Raw genomic sequence first — 16027 nt, forward strand, 5'->3', positions numbered from 1 at the left:
TGTTTTGTTTTGTTCTCTGTCTCCCCCTTTTAGACAGAGAGTCCACTGTTGGGTAGGGACCGTCTCTATATGTTGCCAACTTGTACTTCCCAAGCGCTTAGTACAGTGCTCTGCACGCAGTAAGCACTCAATAAATACGATCGATTGATTGATTCTCGGTTAAAATACGGAAGTGGTTTACCATTGCCTCCTTCCGCGCAGTAAACAAGTCTCTGCCCTCAATTCTCTCCCGTGCCGCTGCTGTCCAGCACAGTTGAGTTTTGACTTGTAGCAGATGGCCTTCCACTCGCTAGCCACTGGCTCAGCAAGGGATCATCATCATCATCATCAATCGTATTTATTGAGCGCTTACTGTGTGCAGAGCACTGTACTAAGCGCTTGGGAAGTACAAGTTGGCAACATATAGAGACAGTCCCTACCCAGCAGTGGGCTCACAGTCTAAAAGGTGGAGACAGAGAACAAAACCAAACATACTAACAAAATAAAATAAATAGAATAGATATGTACAAGTAAAATAAATAGAGTAATAAATATGTACAAACATATATACAGGTGCTGTGGGGAAGGGAAGGAGGTAAGATGGGGGGGATGGAGAGGGGGACGAGGGGAAGAGGAAGGAAGGGGCTCAGTCTGGGAAGGCCTCTTGGAGGAGGTGAGCTCTCAGTAGGGATGGAATAGCTTGACACCTCCTCCCATAACCGAGACTGCTAGAGTACTAGAAACTCTCCAGGTGCCATCCTGAGAGGGGAAACTAATGGTTACTAATGATGGCATTTATTAAGCGCTTACTATGTGCAAAGCACTGTTCTAAGCTCTGGGGAGGTTACAAGGTGATCAGGTTGTCCCACATAGGGCTCACGGTGTTAATCCCCATTTTCCAGATGAGGTAACTGAGGCACAGAGAAGTTAAGTGACTTGCCCAAGGTCACACAGCTGACAAGTAGCGGAGCCGGGATTTGAACCCACGACCTCTGGTTTAACTGATAGTCCATCCAATCCGGTATTCTTCCTCTGATGGTTACGCCAGCATGTTGGTAAGGCCCGTGTCATCGGTGTCCTCTGCCCTTCTTTCCATCCATTCTCCTATTTCGGGGCTCACCTTCCAACCTCCTAATGTTTCCTTCTGCATCCCTGACCTTCCCTCTAGCAGATCGTCATTAACCACTTATCCAGGAATATATCCAGAGTCTGCCCGTACCTGCTGAGATTTTCAGCGTGATTAGCTTTTTTAGGTCACGTAGTCCTGTGTTTATCACGCTCTAATTGTTTTGATTTGTTCCAAACCTATTACTTTCGGGTTTAATGGTTACTCCCTCTTCGTGATGTTATGGGATGTGGTGATCAGGAATTCAGTGTTTGCCCTGAAGTGTCACATCCTTCATGATTTAGTAGACCTAGATCATGCCCCATTTCTGCCTTCATCGTATCAAACTGAAGAAACCTAGAATTTTTAGTCTTTCCTAAAGACATCAGCCAGTCAGTCATATTTTTTGAGTCCTTACTGTGTGCAGAGCACTGTACTAAGGTCTTGGGAGAATGAAATATAATGATAAACAGACACACAATAAGCTTACAGTCTAGAGGGGGAGACAGACATTAATATAAATAAGGCTTCTCCAACCCCCAATCATCATCATCAATCATATTTATTGAGCACTTACTGTGTGCAGAGCACTGTACTAAGCGCTTGGGAAGTACAAGTTGGCAACATATAGAGACAGTCCCTACCCAACAGTGGGCTCACAGTCTAAAAGGGGGAGACAGAGAACAAAACCAAACATACTAACAAAATAAAATAAATAGAATAGATAGGTACAAGTAAAATAAATAAATAAATAGAGTAACATCTGTACAAACATATATACATATATACAATCATCCATCCATCCACAGTCTTCTATACTGTGAGCCCACTGTTGAGTAGGGACCGTCTCTATGTGTTGCCAGCTTGTACTTCCCAAGTGCTTAGTACAGTGCTCTGCCCACAGTAAGCGCTCAATAAATACGATTGATTGATTGATCCATCCTGGATGTCCTTCTCAGTTCCACCCGCCGGCGCTATCATGTTTTCCTAAAACCCAGCGGCCAGACCTGCATCTTATTTCTAGGTGTAGGAATGCCACCATGCGATATTGTCATCCAACTGTGCGTTTTGTTTCATCTTCTAGAGTGGAAGCTCCTCTAGACTGTAAGCCTTTTTTGGGCGGGGAATGTGCCTCTCAACTCTGTTGAACTCTTCCAAGCACTTAGGACAGTGCTCTGAACACAGTAGGCGCTCAATAAATACCAACGATGATTTCCTGTCTCTTCCCCTTATAGAGACTACAATCCGCCGAGCCTCTTTGCACAGCGTGCCATTGATTTAAAAGAACGGTCCATAGTGGTGCCAAATTATTTTTTCTGAGTCATGACTGATAACTACTCTTTATAATTGTGGTATTTGTTAAGCGCTTACTAAGTGCCAGGCACTTTACTAAGCACTGGGGAAGATACGAGCAAATCAGTTTGGATACAGTCCCTGTCCACATCGGGCTCACAGTCTTAATCACCATTTTACAGAAGAGGTAACGGAGCCTTAGAGAAGCAAAGTGACTTGCCCAGGGTCACACAGCAGACAAGTGGCTGAGCTGGGATTAGAACCCATGTCCTTCTCACTCCCAGGCCTGTGCTCTATCCACTAGGCCATACTGCTTCTCTTCCCTTCCCCACAGCACCTGTATATATGTTTGTACATATTTGTTACTCTATTTATTTTACTTGTACATATCTATTCTATTTATTTTATTTTGTTAGTATGCTTGGTTTTGTTCTCTGTCTCCCCCTTGTAGACTGTGAGCCCACTGTTGGGTAGGGACTGTCTCTATATGTTGCCAACTTGTACTTCCCAAGCGCTTAGTACAGTGCTCTGCACACAGTAAGCGCTCAGTAAATACGATTGAATGAATGAATGACAATTGGTGGAGCCGGGATTTGAATCCACGACCTCTGACTCCAAAGCCCGTGCTCTTTCCACTAAGCCACGCTGCTTCTCTTTAATACAAGCAATTATCCTGTCCCGCCTTGTTTACTATATAAGCCTCCTTGCTGACCTCCCTGCCTCTTGTCTCTCCCCACTCCAGTCCGTGTTTCACTCTGCTGCCTGGATCATTTTTCTAGAAAAATGTTCAGTCCATGTTTCCCCACTTCTCAAGAATCTTCAGTGTCCATCCACCACCAGATCATACAGAAACTCCTTACCATCGCTTTAAAGCACTCCTTTAAAGTGCTTTCCCCTTGCCCCTTCCTACGTCACCTCAGTGCTCTTATTTTACCACCAGCCTCGCACACTTCGCTCCTCTAATCATCATCATCAATCATATTTATTGAGTGCTTAGTATGTGCAGAGCACTGTACTAAGTGCTTGGGAAGTACAAATTGGCAACATATAGAGACAGTCCCTACCCAACAGTGGGCTCACAGTCTAAAAGGGGGAAGTCTAAAAGGGGGAATGCCTCTAATGCCAACTTACTGACTGTACCTCCAACTTGTCTATTTCGCTGGCGATCTCTCACTCATATCCTGCCTCTGGCCCAGCTTCCCCTCCCTCTTTATATCAATCAATCAATCGATTGATTGATTGATTGATTATATCTGAAAGACAGTCATTCTCCCCACCTTCAAAACCTTATTAAAGGACATCTTCTCCAATAGACCTTCCCTGACTAAGCCCTCACTTCCTTTTCTGAGCGTGGCTCAGTGGAAGGAGCACGGGCTTTGGAGTCAGAGGTCATAGACTGTGAGCCCACTGTTGGGTAGGGACTGTCTCTATATGTTGCCAACTTGTACTTCCCGAGTGCTTAATACAGTGCTCTGCACACAGTAAGCGCTCAATAAATATGATTGATTGATTGATTTAATCACCGCTCTGCCAATTGTCAGCTGTGTGACTTGGGGCAAGTCACTTAACATCTCTGTGCCTCAGTTACCTCATCTGTAAAAATGGGGATGAAGACTGTGAACCCCCTGTGGGGCAACCCGATCACCTTGTAACCTCCCCAGCGCTTAGAACAGTGCTTTGCACATAATAAGCACTTAATAATGCCATTATTATTATTATTTTCTCCCACTCCCTTCTGCATCACCCTTGCCCTTGGATTTTCACACTTTATTCACTCCATCCCTCAGCCCTATAGTGCTTAAGTATCTGTAATTCATTTATTTCTATTAATGTTTGTCTCCCCCTCTAGACAGTGAGCTCTTTGTGGGCCAGGAATGTGTCTCTCAATTCTGTCATATTGTATTCTATCAAGTGCTTAGTACAGTGCTAAGAGTCGAGGATGACACCAAGGTCGCGGGCTTGTGAGACGGGAAGGATGGTAGTGCCGTCAACAGTGATGGAAAAGTCAGGGAGAGGGCAGGGTTTGGGAGGGAAGATAAGGAGCTCAGTCTTCGACATGTTGAGCTTTAGGTGGCGGGCAGACATCCAGATGGAGCTGTCCTGAAGGCAGGAGGAGATACCAGCCTGGAGGGAGGGAGAGAGAGCAGGGGCAGAGATGTAGATTTGGGTGTCATCAGCGTAGAGATGATAGTTAAAGCTGTGGGAGCGAATGAGGTCACCAAGGGAGTGAGTGTAGATAGAGAACAGAAGGGGACCGAGAACTGACCCTTGAGGAAACCCAACAGTAAGGGGATGGGAGGGGGAGGAGGAGCCCTCAAAAGTGACTGAGAATGAATGGCCGGAGAGATAAGAGGAGAACCAGGAGAGGACGGAGTCTGTGAAGCCAAGGTTGGATAGTGTGTTGAGGAGAAGGGGGTGGTCCACAGTGTCGAAGGCAGCTGAGAGATCGAGGAGGATTAGGATAGAGTAGAAGCCGTTGGATTTGGCAAGCAGGAGGTCATTGGTGACTTTTGAGAGGGCAGTTTCCGTGGAATGTAGGGGGCAGAGATGGATGGAGATCACATCACGGTAGATGTGATCCCTGCCCACAAGGAGCTAACTGTCTGTCTCTCATTGATTCTGTCAACTACAGCAAATATATCAGCAAATATCTGAGTCAATTTGTGGAACTGTCGTTCTACTTTATCTTTAGTCTAAACTGTCTGCAGCACTCCTGAATTCCATTACCAACCTAAGTAGCTACAATTTGAGAGTTATTGAGATGAAATTCACTTGAAAAATGTTCAGAGACGTGCTGTAGGTAGAAATACAGAAATTTATTTCACATTCAGATGTTTGTTACACTTATTTGCCAGTCAATGCCAAAGCTGATTTTTTCCTCTTCAAGTTCACAATTATTTTAAAACATTTCTGTTTGATTTAACCCTGGGAATAACTGCCAAGTAGAAAGAGGCATTTTTCCCCTTTATTTTGCAAATTAGAATTGTGCATGTTTTTTTTCTTTCCCCCAGCAATTTAAACTTTATTGTAGTTCTTTACTAATATAGTTGTAGTGTTATAAGAAATTTCCATTGTAGCATATTAGTATAGATTGTCATTAACACAGACTAGAAGAAATCTGCCAGTTTGAGAACTGTCGTATAAAGTATAACCAAAGGATAATGATACAATCTAATATGAATTTAATACAATGGAAGCACAGAGCTAGAGAAAAACAAAAAAAAAAGAGAGGGGAATCACAAGAAAGAAAGAAAAATGGAGGGAGAGAGAGGAGGAAGGCAAGATGAAAGGAAGAGAAGAGGAAAACAGACAAAAAAGGAGGACAGGAAGGGGCAGAGAGGGGAGATGAGAAGCAGCGTGGCTCAGGGGAAAGTGCACGGCTTTGGAGTCAGAGGTCATGGGTTCAAATCCTGGCTCCTCCAATTGTCAGCTGTGTGACTTTGGGTAAGTCGCTTGACTTCTCTGTGCGTCCGTTACCTTGCTTAACTTCTCTGTGTGTCAGTTACCTCATCTGTAAAATGGGGAGTAAAGCTGTGAGCCCCCCGTGGGACAACCTGATCACCTTGTTACCTCCCCAGTGCTTAGAACAGTGCTTTGCACATAGTAAGCACTTAATAAATGCCATCAGTATTATGCATACATACATACATATTGATGCACAAGTGCACATCAACACATGTGAAACAGAAATGCTGCCAAGGATTCCTCATTTTTGCTTCCACTGATAATCGCCACTTCCATCGGGATCCATAGGCAACCCCATCTAGGTTGGCCCCTCTCGGACCAGACAGCCTAGCCGCCGCCATTGCTGCTTCCTCCTAGGTCAATCAATCAATCAATCGTATTTATTGAGCGCTTACTGTTTGCAGAGCACTGTACTAAGCGCTTGGGAAGTACAAGTTGGCAACATAGGTGACAGTGTAATCAGAAAACGGTGACCTGTATTCCAGATCCTTGGGCCTTCTCCTCATTTCCACCTATCCCATTCCTCCCCAACCTCCGTCACACCTCCCCTCGGCTGAGATGTATAAGCTTCTTAGCTGGACTTTTAATTAAAAATTTTAAAGATCAGTGTTCCCAGTAAGCTTTGGTTATGCGGGAGATTTTAAGCTGGAAGAAGATTCTGACCATTGGCTTTAAAGCCAGCCCTGTCTCTCTTCCTCCTACTTATCCACTCTCTTCACCCATTAAATTCCAGCTTGAAGTCTTTATTCCTCTCAAGCTACTCTACTCACTGTGCCCCTTTCTCATCTCCAGTGCCACCAACCTTGCTCACATTCTATCCCCTTCCTAGAGGACATGGGTAATCCAGCTCTGTCATATAATAATAATAATAATAATAATAATAATAATAATAATGACATTTATTAAGCGCTTACTATGTGCAAAGCACTGTTCTAAGTGCTGTGGAGGTTACAAGGTGAGCAGATTGTCCACAGTCTTAATCCCCATTTTACAAATGGGGTAACTGAGGCACAGAGAAGTGAAGTGACTTCACTTCTCTGTGCCCCTTTCTCATCTCCAGTGCCACCAACCTTGCTCACATTCTATCTCCTTCCTAGAGGACATGGGTAATCCAGCTCTGTCATATAATAATAATAATAATGACATTTATTAAGCGTTTACTATGTGCAAAGCACTGTTCTAAGCGCTGGGGAGGTTGCAAGGTGACCAGGTTGTCCACAGTCTTAATCCCCATTTTACAAATGGGGTAACTGAGGCACAGAGAAGTGAAGTGACTTCACTTCTCTGTGCCCCTTTCTCATCTCCAGTGCCACCAACCTTGCTCACATTCTATCCCCTTCCTAGAGGACATGGGTAATCCAGCTCTGTCATATAATAATAATAATAATAATGGCATTTATTAAGTGCTTACTATGTGCAAAGCACTGTTCTATGCGCTGGGGAGGTTACAAGGTGACCAGGTTGTCCACAGTCTTAATCCCCATTTTACAAATGGGGTAACTGAGGCCCAGAGAAGTGAAGTGACTTGCCCAGAGTCACACAGCTGACAATTGGTGGAGCAGGGATTTGAACCCATGACCTCTGACTCCAAAGCCTGGGCTCTTTCCACTGAGCCACGCTGCCATTTGTCTGCTGTATGACTTCAGGCAAATCACTTAACTTCTCTGTGCCTTAGTTACCTCCACAGTAAAGTGGGGCTTAAAACCCTGAGCTCCAAATGGAAAGGGACTGTGTCTAATCTGATTAGCTTGATTTTACCCCAGCACTTCAAACAGTACCTGCCACATATTAAACGCTTAACAAACACCATAAAAACAAAACCACCACAACAAAAAAAACCCACACCAAAAAACCTCCTATCCATTTCATGATCAACAAATCACAGGCCTTTTTGTCTTCAGAGTCTTTCTGAAGACTTTCACTGACTAAGACTGTGAGCCCACTGTTGGGTAGGGACTGTCTCTATATGTTGCCAACTTGGACTTCCCAAGCGCTTAGTACAGTGCTCTGCACACAGTAAGCGCTCAATAAATACGATTGATGATGATCTCCCTCTACGTTTGAATTTCCACCTGAGCCTTTCTATTCCACCTAAACTTTGAAGTCCTCACAAACCCTGTAGCACTTACTACATATCTTACATATTTTATTACTCCCTCTTATCTATAAGTGCCTCTCTCCCTTTTAGGGTGTGACCTCCTTGAGGGCCTGGATCATGTTTAGGAAGTGTATTTGTCTTTCCCAAGTGCTTTGGGTGGAGAAGTGGAGAAGGTAGTCAATAAATACCATTGATTGCTAGGAGCCTCCCCTGCACCAATTTCAACCAAACGTTGCCTTTCTGTCTCTGTGTCAAACAGAAACTCCTTCTCATCAGATTTAAGGCACTAATTGGCTTTCCCCCGTCTACTGTTCTCCTACTACTCTCAGCGCTTAGAACAGTGCTTTGCACATAGTAAGCGCTTAATAAATGCCATTATTATTCATCATCATCATCATCAATCGTGTTTATTGAGCGCTTACTATGTGCAGAGCACTGTACTAAGCGCTTGGGAAGTACAAATTGGCAACATATAGAGACAGTAATAATTATAATTATTATTACTCTCCAACTATAGCCCAGCCCTCACCCTTAACTTGGCGATGTGGCTCAGTGGAAAAGAGCATGGGCTTCAGAGTCAGAGGTTATGGGTTCTAATCCCGGCTCCGCCGCTTGTCAGCTGTATGACTTTGGGCAAGTCACTTCTCTGTGCCTCAGTTCCCTCATCTGTAAAATGGGGATAAAGACTGTGAGCCCCCCGTGGGACAACCTGATCACCTTGTATGCCTCCAGCACTTTAGAACAGTGCTTTGCACATAGTAAGCGCTTAACAAATCCCATCATCATCATCATAGTAATACCAACCTGCTTACAGTTCCTCCATCTCATTTCTTTCACCGCTGACCCCTCATCCACATCCCGCCTCTGGCCCAGGACTCCCTGTCCCTTCATATCTGGCAGACCACTATCGTGGAAGCCCTGCTAAAATAATATCTGGAGACGGTCCCTACCCAACAGTGGGCTCACCGTCTAGAAGGGGGAGACAGAGAACAAAACAAAACATATTCACAAAATAAATAGAATAAATAAGTACAAATAAAATAAATGAGTAATAAATATGTACAAACATATATACATATATACAGGTGCTGTGGGGAGGTGAATATTGTACTTCCCAAGCGCTTGGTACAGTGCTCTGCACACAGTAAGCGCTCAATAAATATGATTGAATGAATGAATGCATTTATTTTACTTGTACATATGTATTCTATTTATTTTATTTGGTTTATATGTTTTGTTTTGTTGTCTGTCTCCCCCTTCTAGACTGTGAGCCTGCTGTTGGGTAGGGACCGTCTCTATATGTTGCCAACTTGCACTTCCCAAGCGCTTAGTACAGTGCTCTGCACACAGTAAGCACTCAATAAATGCGATTGAATGAATGAATGCATTTATTTTACTTGTACGTATGTATTCTATTTATTTTATTTTGTTAATATGTTTTATTTTGTTGTCTGTCTCCCCCTTCTAGACTGTGAGCCCGCTGTTGGGTAGGGACCGTCTCTATATGTTGCCAACTTGGACTTCCCAAGTGCTTAGTACGGTGCTCTGCACACAGTAAGCGCTCAATAAATACGATTGAATGAATGAATGCATTTATTTTACTTGTCCATATGTATTCTATTTATTTTATTTGGTTTATATGTTTTGTTTTGTTGTCTGCCTTCCCCTTCTAGACTGTGAGCCTGCTGTTGGGTAGGGACCGTCTCTATATGTTGCCAACTTGGACTTCCCAAGCGCTTAGTACAGTGCTCTGCACACAGTAAGCTCTCAATAAATACGATTGAATGAATGAATGCATTTATTTTACTTGTCCATATGTATTCTATTTATTTTATTTGGTTTATATGTTTTGTTCTGTTGTCTACCTTCCCCTTCTAGACTGTGAGCCCACTGTTGGGTAGGGACTGTCTCTATGTGTTGCGAACTTGGACTTCCCAAGTGCTTAGTGCAGTGCTCTGCACACAGTAAGCGCTCAATAAATACGAATGAATGAATGAATCTCCAGGAGGTGTTTTCTAAGTCCTCATTTCCCCTATTTGCCCTGCTTTCTGGGTCACCTTTGCACTTGGGTGCACACCCCTTAAGCACTTCGATATACAGCTGGCCCCAGCCCCACATCATTTATGTACATAACCATATACTCTATCATTTCCCCTGCTGTAATTGATTTTCATTTCTTTTTCCCTCTCTAGACTGTGAGCTCCTTGTGGGCAGGGAACATCAATCAATCAATCGTATTTATTGAGCACTTACTGTGTGCAGAGCACTGTACTAAGCGCTTGGGAAGTACAAGTTGGCAACATATAGAGACGGTCCCTGCCCAACAGTGGGCTCACAGTCTAGAAGGGGGAGACTTCTAGATGACGTCTACCAACTCTGTTTTATTGTACTCTCCCAAATAATACAGTTCTTGGCACAGAGTAAGTGTTCAATAAATGCCACTGATTCACTGACTGGTCTATTCGCTTGTCTCCCCTTGCCCCCCTTAGCCTGGGGTCCCTGGCCTTCAATCCCAAAAGCCTCTTTTTTAATCAATCCCTTCTGGACAGCCCTCTCTGATTTACTGCAGGGGAAGGAGAGCAGTGTCCTTAGCTGGGGTCTTTAACACCCCTGGGAGCAACAGAGAAGCAGCGTGACTCAGTGGAAAGAGCACGGGCTTTGGAGTCAGAGGTCATGGGTTCAAATGCCGGCTCCGCCAACCGTCAGCTGTGTGACTTTGGGCAAGTCACTTAACTTCTCTGTGCCTCAGTTCCCTCTCCTGGAAAATGAGGATGAAGATTGTGAACCCCCCCATGGGACAACCTGATCACCTTGTAACTTCTCCAGCACTTAGAACAGTGCTTTGCGCATAGTAAGCGCTTAATAAATGCTATCATTATTATTATTATTATCAATCAGTGAGGTGAAACTATTGTTGTATTTTATTTTAAATGACACTTTATTAAGCGCTGCCAATGTGCCACACATTGTACAAAGTGCTGGGGTAGATACAGCACTTGTCCCAAGCTAGGCTCACAGCCTAGCCGGGAAGGAGTAAGATTTTACCCCCATTTCGCAGATGAGGAAACCGAGGCACAAAGAAGTAAAGTGACATGCCTGCACAACAGACAAGTGGCAGGGCCAGGATTAGAAACCAGGTCCTCTGACTCCCAGACAAGTGGTCTTTCCATTAGGCCAGGCTCCTTCTGATATTATTTGTCAGGATGAATAATTCTGTATGTAAGTGAATATATGGTAAATCTGTGTGCAGAACGCTGTACTAAGCACTTGGAAGAATACTTCAGGGTTGGTAGATGTATTACCTCCCAAGAAGGTGCTTACAGGCTAGAGGGGAGACAGACGTTAAAATAAACTATGAATATGTAAATAAAGTGCTGTGGGGCTGAGGTTGGGGTGAATAAAGGGCATAAATCCAATTTCAGGACAGTAATAATAATAATGTTGGTATTTGTTAAGCACTTACTATGTGCCAAGCACTGTTCTAAACACTGGGGTAGATACCAGGTAATCAGGTTGTCTCACGTGGGGCTCACAGTCTTCATCCCCATTTTACAGATGAGGGAACTGAGGCCCAGAGAAGTTAAGTGACTTGCCCAAGGTCACACAGCTGACAATTGGCAGAGCCGGGATTTGAACCCACGACATCTGACTCCAAAGCCCGGGCTCTTTACACTGAGCCACGCTGCTTCCTTATACTCTCTCAATACTCTCCCAAGCACTTAGAACAGTGCTCTGCACATAGTGAATGCTTAATAAATACCGTTGATTTATTGATTCCCATAGTTAGGGGCTGGAGGGCAGAGGAGGAGCCTGTGAATTGTATTTCTCAATCATTTAAAACACCAAATTGTACCTAGTTGGTGTTAAATTAATGCTATTACTGCTTAGTGAAAGATTTGTACTCCTATCACTTTTCAAAATCATTTTCATGGTAGAATGAAGTTGCTTTTAAGAAGTTTTCAATTATGTGAATGTGCATGTAATTTATTCATCTGTAATATATTTATATTTGTATATAAATTTATAATATATAAAATATTATATATATATTATATATTATATTATATATTATATTATATATAAATATATGCAAATATATTTTTTATATAAATTCCGAATTTATATTCATGTTTGTCTCCCCCTTCAAACTGTAAGCTCATTGTGGTAAGGAATGTGTCTGCTTACTGTCCTACTCTCCCAAGCACTTTACTACAGCACTTTACACACAGTAGGTGCTCAAAAAATACAGCCACTCTTGTTTTTAGTTTCCTTCCATCTTTAACCCACTTAATCTTCGGGGTATGGGCTGAACAAATAGAGTTTTTTGAAGATGTACCAAATGATAACAGTGAAACAGTAGGGTATTTCATGTAATTTGTAGGTTTAATGTTGTAAAACATTACAGTGTAATGCTGTTTAAAAGGGCCCAGCTGCTCTCAGAACTTGAGATTGATAACTTTCGACCCCATGACTCTAATTTAAATTGCTCCTCAACTCATGAGAGGAAAGGAAGCCCACAGGTTTGCAAGGAAGGGGAAGATCAAAGATGGGATGAAAGTGTTGATTCTCAGCCTAAACTTTTGTTCAAGGTAGATGCTTTAATTCTCTGGGGCCGAAGTCATTGATTCTTCTCATTCCTCCTGACTCATTAAGCTTTTAACTTACACATTAAAAGCTTCCTGCCTTACTTTGTCACCATACCAAGGGTCCTGGCTACTTTTGCTCCCTTGGAAAAGGTTGAGGATAAGAAGGTTTCTCTATGCTGTTTTTCCCCCCAGTAACTATCAGCATTTAACAGAGACTGGAAATTCTGTTTTCTCTTCCCATTTTCAGCGGCAGTAGCAGAAAGCCTGGACTTGACCCTTGAGATTAGGAAGGAGGAGGATATCTCCCTTTGAGGGGAGGAAAAGAGGAGGAAGAGGAGGCCACTCATAGCGGATTTCACTACCTTTACGGGACCTCTGACCGAACTTGAATTTACTGACACCCAGAAGGTAGGAGAGAGTCATATTTTATTCAGTTGTTTCTTAAAAAGGCCCTACCTAAAGAAGGTTTTCTTAGGGTAGTAGGCGTCATGCTAGCTATTCTGGGCAACATAAATGTAATGCGTTGTTTGCAAGTATATCATCGGTCCAGGTGCCACGGCAATCCGGACATTTAAAGAAATCATCAACATAAAACTGAATATTTGTGATTTGCAAGTGATTAAAAATCCTGTTCGGTGTACTCATCTAGTTATATTTTAGCCAATAAAGGCATTATAGACTTTTGATACATTTGTGATATCAAAGTTATGCTGATGTGGTATCAGCTCAGACTTCATTGTCTAGTAATGCTGCGTTATACTAAAACTAGAAAATAAACAAAGCTTTGTGTTATTAAAATGAGAAATGACAAAGGTTTTAAAGACTGAGAAAATTAGTAAAAGAGTTAAAATGTGAAATACGCTCATAGAAAAATTAACCTAGTTGTCAACCGGAGATATTCCTCTTTCTCAAGAGTGTTTGGCCTATAGTAAGCACTTAACAAATATGTCAATATTAATCAAACAAAAGGTTAGATTTGTTAAATGAGCTGCAGTTCTGTTTCCTTGCTATAGAGATCCCTTCCCCACAGCACCTGTATATATGTATATATGTTTGTACATATTTACTACTCTATTTATTTTACTTGTACATATCTATTCTATTTTATTTTGCTAGTATGTTTGGGTTTGTTCTCTGTCTCCCCCTTCTAGACTGTGAGCCCACTGTTGGGTAGGGACTGTCTCTATATGTTGCCAACTTGTACTTCCCAAGCGCTTAGTACAGTGCTCTGCACACAGTAAGCGCTCAATAAATACGATTGATGATGATGACACAGTCACCGTCCCACGTCTCAACCCCCATAATAATGATAATAATAATGATGTCATTTGTTAAGCACTTACTATGTGCAAAGCACTGTTCTAAGCACTGGGGAGGATACAAGGTGATCAGGTTGTCCCACGTGGGGCTCACAGTCTTCATCCCCATTTTACAGATAAGGTAACTGAGGCACAGAGAAGTTAAGTGACTTGCCCAAAGTCGCACATCTGACAATTGGCAGAGCTGGGGAAAGTTCTTGGATCAGGACAGTAGCAGTTTAGCTAGAGAGGAAAGGACAGCATTTAGCAATGTTGGGAAGGTAGAATCAAGGGGATTTGGTGACACATTGAATATGTTGGTTGTAAGAAAGAGGTGAGTCGAGATAATACAAAAGTTATGGGATTGTGAGATAGGATAGTGGTATTGTGGGTGATGGGAAAGACAGCGTCGGGTAGGGTTTGGGTGGAAAGATAGGGAATTCTGATTTTGGAGTTTGGGAGTTCTGTTTGGTTCATGGTGTCGGCAGGACAGAGATGTCTGGGAAGAGATGCCCCGAAGGCAGGAGAAAATGTTAGATTGCAGAGGAGAGCGATCAGGGCTAGAGAGGTACATTTGGGAATCACCACCTAAAGAAGATAGCCGAAAGCCTTGGGAGTGAATGAGTACTCCAAGGGAGTGAGTTTGGTTGGAGAATAGAATATGTTTGTACATATTTATTACTCTATTTATTTATTTATTTATTTTGCTTGTACCTATCTATTCTATTTATTTTATTTTGTTAGTATGTTTGGTTTTGTTCTCTGTCTCCCCCTTCTAATCAATCAATCAATCAATCGTATTTATTGAGCGCTTACTATGTGCAGAGCACTGTACTAAGCGCTTGGGAAGTACAAATTGGCATCACATAGAGACAGTCCCTGCCCAACAGTGGGCTCACAGTCTAAAAGGGGGAGACAGAGAACAGAACCAAACATACCAACAAAATAAAATAAGTAGGATAGAAATGTACAAGTAAAATAAATAAATAAATAAATAGAGTAATAAATATGTACAACCATATATACATATATACAGGTGCTGTGGGGAAGGGAAAGAGGTAAGACGGGGGGATGGAGAGGGGGACGAGGGGGAGAGGAAAGAAGGGGCTCAGTCTGGGAAGGCCTCCTGGAGGAGGTGAGCTCTCAGCAGGGCCTTGAAGGGAGGAAGAGAGCTAGCTTGGCGGGTGGGCAGAGGGAGGGCATTCCAGGCCCGGGGGATGACGTGGGCCGGGGGTCGACGGCGGGACAGGCCAGAACGAGGTACGGTGAGGCGATTAGCGGCAGAGGAGCAGAGGGTGCGGGCTGGGCTGTAGAAGGAGAGAAGGGAGGTGAGGTAGGAGGGGGCGAGGGGATGGATGGACAGCCTTGAAGCCCAGGGTGAGGAGTTTCTGCCTGATGCGCAGATTGATTGGTAGCCATTGGAGGTTTTTGAGGAGGGGAGTAATACGTCCAGAGCGTTTCTGGACAAAGATAATCCGGGCAGCAGCATGAAGTATGGATTGAAGTGGAGAGAGACATGAGGATGGGAGATCAGAGAGAAGGCTAGTGCAGTAGTCCAGACGGGATAGGATGAGAGCTTGAATTAGCAGGGTAGCGGTTTGGATGGAGAGGAAAGGGCGGATCTTGGCAATGTTGCGGAGCTGAGACCGGCAGGTTTTGGTGACGGCTTGGATGTGAGGGGTGAATGAGAGAGCGGAGTCGAGGATGACACCAAGGTTGCGGGCTTGTGAGGCGGGAAGGATGGTAGTGCCGTCAACAGAGATGGGAAAGTCAGGGAGAGGACAAGGTTTGGGAGGGAAGACAAGGAGCTCGGTCTTCGACATGTTGAGCTTTAGGTGGCGGGCGGACATCCAGATGGAGATGTCCTGAAGGCAGGAGGAGATGCGAGCCTGGAGGGAGGGGGAGAGAGCAGGGGCAGAGATGTAGATCTGGGTGTCATCAGCGTAGAGATGATAGTTGAAGCCGTGGGAGCGAATGAGGTCACCAAGGGAGTGCGTGTAGATCGAGAACAGAAGGGGACCAAGCACCGAACCTTGGGGAACCCCCACAGTAAGAGGATGGGAGGGGGAGGAGGAGCCTGCAAAAGAGACTGAGAAAGAACGACCGGAGAGATAAGAGGAGAACCAGGAGAGGACGGAGTCTGTGAAGCCAAGGTCGGATAGCGTGTTGAGGAGAAGGGGGTGGGCCACAGTGTCAAAGGCAG

The sequence above is a fragment of the Tachyglossus aculeatus genome, chromosome 4 (assembly GCF_015852505.1).
Source record: "Tachyglossus aculeatus isolate mTacAcu1 chromosome 4, mTacAcu1.pri, whole genome shotgun sequence".
In the NCBI taxonomy this organism is placed as follows: domain Eukaryota; kingdom Metazoa; phylum Chordata; class Mammalia; order Monotremata; family Tachyglossidae; genus Tachyglossus; species Tachyglossus aculeatus.